Source organism: Scyliorhinus canicula, chromosome 3, assembly GCF_902713615.1.
Source record: "Scyliorhinus canicula chromosome 3, sScyCan1.1, whole genome shotgun sequence".
Taxonomy (NCBI): Eukaryota; Metazoa; Chordata; class Chondrichthyes; order Carcharhiniformes; family Scyliorhinidae; genus Scyliorhinus; species Scyliorhinus canicula.
Genome location: NC_052148.1, coordinates 166,731,805 through 166,740,677, shown reverse-complemented (window position 1 = coordinate 166,740,677; position 8,873 = coordinate 166,731,805).

The following is an 8,873-nucleotide window of genomic DNA, read 5'->3' as shown; positions in this document are numbered from 1 at the left end:
AAGCAACTTTAGGTAGACTTATGAATTTTAAAATGATAGTAAATCATTTGTTCTGATAATTACAAACTGGAGTAGATTGAAGTAACAAGGTACACTTCAAATTCCAAGTTGAATATTGCTGAAAAAAGAGACACGTTGAAGCTTTTCGTCTTGCACTCCTTGGCACTTCACAAGAATGGCAGTATAAGAGGAAAGCAAGAATTAAAAAAAAAAAATTAGAGTACCCAATTTGTTTTTTCCAATTAAGCGGCAATTTAGCATGGCCAATCCACCTAGCCTGCAAGCCTAGTGAGCTGGTTTAGCTCACTTGGCTAAATCGCTGGCTTTTAAAGCAGGCCAGCAGCACGGTTCGATTCCCATACCAGCCTCCCCGGACAGGCACCGGAATGTGGCGACTAGGGGCTTTTCACAGTAACTTAATTGAAGCCTACTCGTGACAATAAGCGATTTTCATTTCATTTCATCTTTGGATTGTGGGGGCAAAACCCACGCAAACACCGGAGAATGTGCAAACTCCACACGGACAGTGACCCAGAGCCAGAATCAAACCTGGGACCGTGGTGCTGTGAGGCAGCAGTGCTAACCACTAGGCCACCGTGCTGTCCCAAAAGCAACAATTTACACTAAGGGAAGAGAGCTGATTGATTGGCAAATAGACTCTGATTGGTAGAGGTGTTGTCATGAATGCACCAATTGATGATGACCGACATAACTGCTAAGCATTGTTTGAAATTTAAACCAGGCAGCTTGAGCCTGACTCGTCAAGGCACTGCCCTGGCGAATGATTCAGTGAATGGTTTTCAAATGGCAGCCAGGGAAATGCAGGCCCATTAGTTTGAGATGCTTGAGGGGACCTTAAAAGATGCTGGGAAAGGAGGAGTTACTGGAAATGGTGTCTTATGAACTTGTTTGATTCTTGTTTTAGGTTATTGGGTAAATGGATGAAGTTGACATTGTTTACCTAGATTATTAGAAAACCTGAGATGTGGTGCCTCACACTAGGCTATTGCATAAGAATTAGTGAATTGAATTGTGTTTAATGAAAATCAAAACACGTCTCTGTCCTTGGGTCCCTGGTTAGACAAAATCAAGCATACTGGTTTTACTTCTGGTCCCCTCATGATTGGTAATTTGCTGTGGAAACAGGAGAAAATACAAACCCCATCTTTTTTAAAAATTAATTCATATGATCTAAGAACAAAGAAAGCTTATTAAAATACATTGGAGCTTTCCTTGAAGGGCAGCAACATTGGCTTTAATGATGGAGGGGTTTATCGCCAATTGCTCAGAATTCTCTTGTCTATCTTGCTACAAGTCACAATGCCTCCATGATAAGGCCGAGAGGAAAAAGGAAGCAGATCCTGCGCGCCAAATCCTATTGTCTTGTTGATGCCTTGCCCCATAGTACCTGCAAGCTGAAAATCAGCCTGCGCACTACTGTCAAGGTCATAACTTTAAGTAGATGTCATTCTCTAAGCGAGAGACAGCCGATAATGATAACGCAGCCCATATCCTTCATGAAGGAACCAACTATCTTTTTTAAAAATAAATTTAGTGTACCCAATTAATTTTTTACAATTAAGGGGCAATTTTAGTGTGGCCAATCCACCTAGCCTGCACATCTTTGGGTTGTGGGGGCAAAACCCACGCAAACACGGGGAGAATGTGTAAACTCCACACGGACAGTGACCCAGAGCCGTGATCGAACCTGGACCTCGGCGCCATGAGGCTGCAGGGCTAACCCACTGCGCCACCGTGCTGTCCCAGGAACCAATTATCTTGACTGGCTTGTATGTGACTCCAACTGCATTAATGTAGTTAACATTTGAAGTAGCCTAGCAAGCCATTCAATTACCATCACCGTCTCAAGGCAATGACCAATGGGCAATTAAAAGTACATTCAACATTATTGAGATGATTGTCCTCATCCGCACATTTGTGATGACATCTGCACATTTGAACTTGCCAGGTAGCATGTCTAGACAGCAGTCAAAATAGACCCTGTCCTCAGATCACTGTCCTCCATTGGCATAGACCTCACCAGAACCCCCTATCTCAAGCATGTGATGAATTCTCATGTTGAAGTACTAGATTGATGCCTTGATTGAAATCGTCTAACTTGCCTGGGAAAGATGGTCTGCACTGCTTATTGTTACCATGCAGTGACTTTGCCCTCGCGGCCACTTTGGCTTTAGATTACACAAGTCAATTATTCTTTAGTGGAAAAAAATGATTTTAACATTTGACATTTAACTTAAGTTTCACCTCAAGAACAGCTTCTGTAACCTTAAACTTCCATGCAAAATAATCTCTTTGCCAAAATAAAGGAATCCAACTTCATGAACTTTCTCAGACCATTTAAATACTTGCATTGAGTACGGCGATTTTTATGTTACAGATTTCCTTAGCACAACTGGTATGGTTTGATTATTCGGGCCTGTTGTCTGGAAGGATGACGAACAGGTGAGAGGGGTAGTTTCATATAGTGGTGGATGGGAAAATGGACAGGATCTTACTGCTGATTGATCAGGTAGTACTAAATCAGTGCATGTTAATATTCGTTATAGGGATTGGACAGTAATGTATTTCTTGAGGAAGGATAACCAGATGTCACCGATGAGAAGGCCACTGTCTTTGGGGGTTGGTAGATCTCCACAGTCTCCCTGACGCCTCTTGTATGCTCGTGCATGACCATAGAACCCCTATAATGCAGAAGGAGGCCATTCGGCCCAGCGGATCTGTACCACCCTATTCAGGTTCACACCCTATCACCATAACCCCACTTAACCTGCACATTCCTGGACACAAATGGACAATTTAGCATAGTCAATCCACTTAACCTGCACATCTTTGGAATGTGGGAGGCAACTGGTGCACCCGGAGGAAACCCCACGCAGAAACTGGGAGAAGGTGCAAACTCCACACAGTCACCCGAGGTCGGAATAGAACCTGGGTCTCTGGTGCTTTGAGGCAGCAGTGCTAACCACTGTGCTACCCTAAAGACTAGAATTTGGACCATTGAACATGGTCATTGTTAAGTTCAAGCAACTTTTAATTTGAACACTCCCAGCGAGATGCCAATCAGCTGATCAGTATGGATCAGTATGCCAGATGGGGAGAGATAATGTTTTACAACTACAATAGATTTTTAAAAAATTTGTACCAATCCCTTCTCTAGTCTCTCAATGCTGTTAAAGAGAAGATTTCAAAGATTTATCTGCTTCCGTGATAAGATTTCTTTCATAGTCACACTGCCACAGTTCCACATAACATTTGATTAATTGCTCCTATCTTAATTTAATGCCTGAAGGTTTTGTCAAAACTGATTTAAATATATTCTTGACAAGTGTGCTCCGAGACAAAGTGCTCTTTGCTATTTTTAACGTTTTATCCCTTTGTGATGCATTTCTATTTCTCTGTCAGGAGAGGATGGCAGTAGGGAAAGAGGCAAAGTATTTTGACAGGATACAGTGCACAGAGTACTTCTGCAGGCTTTGACTAGGTGCACCTAAGTAAAGGTGGTCCCAAAATCCACTGGGAACACAGCATTGAAACATACTGCCTGTCCATGCACTGGGGGCCATTCTGCTACTGCCAAAATGCAAGCGAGTGCTCTAAATAGCCCCTAATTGGGGCCTTAACTGTAAAAAATTGACTGACCTCCATTGAGTGGGCATTCGTTCTGTTTCCCAGGCCATGTCTAGGGGAGTTTCCCGACGGGGAGCTGTCCCAACATGGCTCCCTCTTCCGGCTGCCAAACCCGACACTGGGGCCGGAAAATTCAGTCCAATATGCTATTTGTGGCTGAAGCAGAGTTTTATAAAAGTTCATCAGAAATTCTTTGCTTTTATACTCTTTGCCACGATTTATAATACCCAGGATCCTATATGATTTATTACCCACTTAATCTGCTCCTGTATACACTTTGGAATTGTATCCTTTATTTTATATTGCCTTTCCTCATCCTTCCTACTGAACATTATCACTTCACACTTCTCTCCATTAAATGTCATCTTCCATGTATCTGTCCATTCCACCAACCTGTCTATATCCTCTTGAAATCTATTATGGTCATCCTCACAGTTTGCAAAACTTACATGATTTGTGTCATCTGCAAATTTTGAAACTGCCCTGTACACTTAAGTCTAACACTGTCATATAGATGAAGAAAAATCAGTGGCACTACTTTCCACCACTGGGGAATCCAAATTGTATATTTCTCCAGTCTGTGAAACAACTGTTCATCTTTAAACTCTGTTTCCTGTCACTCAGGCAAATTTGTATCCCCGCCGTCATTTTCCCTTTTCCCTGGGCTCCAACTTTGCCACAAGCCTATTCTGAGACACTTTATCGAAAGCCTTTCAGAAGTCCATGTACACTACATCAACCACATTAACCTCATCCCTCAGTTACCTCAACCAAAAGCTCAATCAAGTTATGTTTGTCTTTAACAAATTCACTGGCTTTCCCTAATTAACTTGTTTAAGTGACTGTTAAATTTGTCCCGGATAATCGTTTCTTTCCCACCACTGAGGTCAAACTGACTGACCTGTACTGGCTAGATTTATCCACTGTTTTTGAACATGAGTGCAACATTTGCAATACTCCGGTCCTCTGCCACCACCCCTGTTTCTAAGCAAGACTGGAAGGTTATGGCCAGTGCCTGTACAATTTCAAGATTTACTTCCCTCCGTGCATATGATCTGGTGCTGGTGATGTGTCATCCTTTGGTACGAGCAATCTTTTCATTAGCTTGTCTTTACCAATATTTAGCCAGTCCAGTTTCTCAGCCACCTCTTCGTTCATGATGGTTTCGGAAGAATCTTCTTGGATCAATACAGATGCAAAGTATTCATTTAGTACCTCAACTGTGCCCTCTGCCATGATGTGTAATTCCCCTTTAGTCCTTATATAGAAGACTTCTGGCTACAAAAATGGGAAAGAGGGAACCACTATGGTGGTTCAACACAATTTTTAAAAATAAGTCATCTGATCACTTTTTAGTGTAAATGAAATGGGAAAACAATTCTGGATATGTACTTGCATATTAGGAATGGGAGGATTCTTTTTTCAGATTGTCTTTTAGATGTTTTTTTTAATATATAAATTTAGAGTACCTAATTATTTTTCCCAATTGAGCGACAATTTAGCATAGCCAATTAATCTACCCTGCACATCTTTTTGGGTTGGGTTGGGGGGGGGGGGTGCGCACACACGCAGACATGGGGGGAACGTGCAAACTCCACACGGTCAGCGACCCGGGATCGTGGACCTGTAAATTTATAGTTTGATTGACAGCTCCAAGTGGTCATAAGAGATTGTCTTTGATGTGGGGCTATGAATACAAATGTTTTATAAGGGATGAAGTACTTGAATGAATCTATATGTATTGAATGGACTTTATCAATTATTTTTTTATTGTTAAAAAAATCAATGAGTTTTTGAAATATAGTAAAGCCTGTCATAGATACTTATTTCATCTCATTATTACTCTGACCGTGGATACTGGGTGAGTTGGCATGGAGGTTTTAAGGGCAAAGGGTGGTATGTAGGGGTCATGGGTTGACAGGAGTTGACACTAATTTGCCATAGGGGCTTTGAAAGATCATGAGGTTGGCGTTGAGGGTATAAGGGGCAATGGGGTTGGGCGGGGTATGAGATTGCATGAAAAGACATGGATGGACGATGAGTAGGGGAGTGAGGACTAGAGTGCTGCATTTGGTTTTGTTGTTTTAATTACATCTGGGACAAATTACCAGAGCACTGACAGCCCACCTCAGCATCTGGCAGCCGTGTGGCTGTGACTGCACTTTTACCAGCGTTGATAGGCCCAACTCCAATTAGCACCAGCCCAACCAGAATGAAAATAAGACCATTCAGGTAAGTTTCTCCCAAGTTGGGGGTGCAGAGTCGGAGATTTTCTGACCGTCAGGAGCGAAAATTCTGCCAAATGTCTACACCTGTGATACAATGCAACACTCTATGAGACTGATACTTTCTTACCTTCTCTAATACAAAGCAAAATACTGCAGCTACTAGAAACCTGAAATTGAAACAGAAAATGCTTAAAATAGTCAGCAGGTTTGACAGTTTCTGCAGCAGTTAAATAGAATTCACAGCGGGAACTCACTTCACTTCACCCTCACTTATCACGGACGCATCTGTCCATGACTGTATTAGTAGGTGTCAATGGTAGCCATGATGTGGAGATGCCGGCGTTGGACTGGGGTGAGCACAGTAAGAAGTCTTACAACACCAGGTTGTAACATCACCTGAAGAAGGAGCCGTGCTCCGAAAGCTCGTGTTTGAAACAAACCTGTTGGACTTTAACCTGGTGTTGTAAGACTTCTTACTGTGCTCACCCCAGTCCAACGCCGGCATCTCCACATCATGTATTAGTAGGAGCAACCATCGCACTGACCTTATTGAGATGTTCCATCTTCACATTGCGGAGGCTCCAGCATATTGTGTGACACAACCACCGTGCTAAATTGGATAGATTCTGAATAAATCTGGAAACTCAAAACTGGGCATCCACGAGGTACTGTGGACCATCAGCAACAGCAGAATTCTACTCAATCACACGTATAACTTAATGACCTGGCATATTCCCCACCATCAAGCTAAGGGACTAACCCTGGTTCAATAAGGACATGCCAGGAGCAGCACCTAAAAATCAGGTGTCAACCAGGTGAAGGTACAACACAGGATTACTTACATGCCAAGCAGCATAAGCAACATGTGACTGACACAGTTAAGCGATCCCGTAAGCAACAGATCTGATTTAAGCTCTACAGTCCTGTCACACAGTCGTCAATAGTGGTGCACAATTTAGTGACAGCTGCAGGAGAAGGCTCCTCAATCACTATCACAGATGCCAAAACATCTTGTCAATTCGATTCGCTGCATGATACACCAAGAAATAGCTGAAGGCTGTGAATGCTGCATAGGCTATTGGCTCTGACAACATCCTGGCAGTAGTACTGAAGACTTGTGCTCCAGCCACAGCCGTGGTCAAGCTATTCTAATAAATCTAAAACACGGGCATCTACCTAACAATGTGGAAAATTGCTCAGGTATGACCTAACCACAAAAGCAGGATAAATTCAATCTGGCCAATTACTATCCCATGAGCTTCCCCTTAATCATGAGCAAAGTGGTGGAAAGTGTCAACTTTCTTAGCAAGCAGATGGGGAGGTGGTAGTAGTAATGTCACGGTGGGACAGTGGTTAGCACTGCTGCCTCACAGCGCCAGAGACCCGGGTTCAATTCTAGCCTGTCTGTGTGGAGTTTGCACTTTCGCCCCATGTCCGCGTGGGTTTCCTCTGGGTGCTCTGGTTTCCTCCCACAGTTCAAAGATGTGCAGGTTAGGTAGATTGGCTATGCTAAATTGCCTCTTTCCAAAATGTGGAGGTTAGGTGGGATTATGGGTCTTCCATTGTGGCCATGGAGTGAGTGGTTGCACACAGGGCAGCTCTGGCTCGAAGGTGTGGATTTGAGCTCTTTTTACCCGAAAAGGGGAGAATTTTGACAGGAAAGTGTAGCTGAAGGTGTGGAGGAGGGGTTCCCCCGGGGGTGTTATGTCTGCTAGTTACCAAACCCGGCTGAAGGTTAAACACCTGGCCAAGGAATTGGAAGAGACCTGTGGCGCAGCAACAATTGGAAAGATGCTGGAGTGGGAAGGGGCGTCGCATGCTGGAAAACTCCAAATGGAGCAGTTGATGGCGTTTATCAAAGAGGAGTCCGCCAACAAAAAAAGGAGATGTAGGAAGACCAATCGAAGAAGTGTTAAACCCCTGAAAGGCTCGATGGAGAGAGTCAAGAAGTGCGTGGAGGCACAGGGATAGTAGATCCAGGAGATGCAGAGGGTGGTGGCGTTGGAGGCAGAGGTGGGGCCCCTGGGGGACCTTTGCAAGTCATTAAGAGCAAATGTAGAGGAACAGGAGAATAGGTCTAGAAGGCAGGACCTGCGTATCGTCGGCTTGACTGAAGGTGTGGAAGATACGAGTGCGAAGAAATAAGTCTTGAGGATGCTGGTGGGGCTGGTGGCGGAGGGGTTATTGGACAAGGCCCCAGAGGTGGATACAGGGTGGTGATTACGAGGCTCCACAAGTTTATGGAGATCTTGTAGTGAGCCAGGGAGAAGTGGAAATGCGAATCAGAGAGGAAACAAGGTCCAAATATACCAGGACATTGGAGCGGAGCTGGTGAAAAGGCATGCTGGATTTAATGGCCAAGGCGGCTCTCTATCAATGGCAGAGAGAGGGGCAAAACTGTTGGTGACTTTTGAAGGCTGGGAATACTATTTTGAAACCCCAGAAGAGGTCAATTAGTTTATTAAAGAGCATAAACTGGGGGAGAACTGAACTTTGATGGGAGACAGAGGTGTTGGCACAGCGGAGTTTGGAGGAAGCGGATGGTGTGGAGGTTGGAGGGTGGGGGGGGGGGGCTTTTCTTTCTTCTCGGTGGGGGGGATTTCATTGTGATGACTATTTGTTATGGGGTAATAGGTTTGTAAGGGTGTAACTTCCCCCTTCCTCCTGCCGCCTGTGGGGGTGTTTATTTTTTCGAGGAGGTGACCTGTGGTTTTGGATGTGTCTTTATTTGGGTGGGGCAAGGGGAGGTCCACAGGGAGCCGTTTATACAGATCAAGGAGTAAAGGGTGGGGGGGAGAGGGCTAGATAGGTGGAGCCTTCGGGCAGGAGCTGCCACACTGGCAGGTAAAGCTGGTGAACGGAAGTGATATGGGGAAATGGCCATGAGGGTTCGCTGAGGGGGGAGAGGGAAGTGTAGGAAGATGAAATGTGGCAGGGTTGGAGGAGAATCGGCGGAGAAGGGGGCCATCATGGATGTGCCCGGCTTAGTGTGAAATT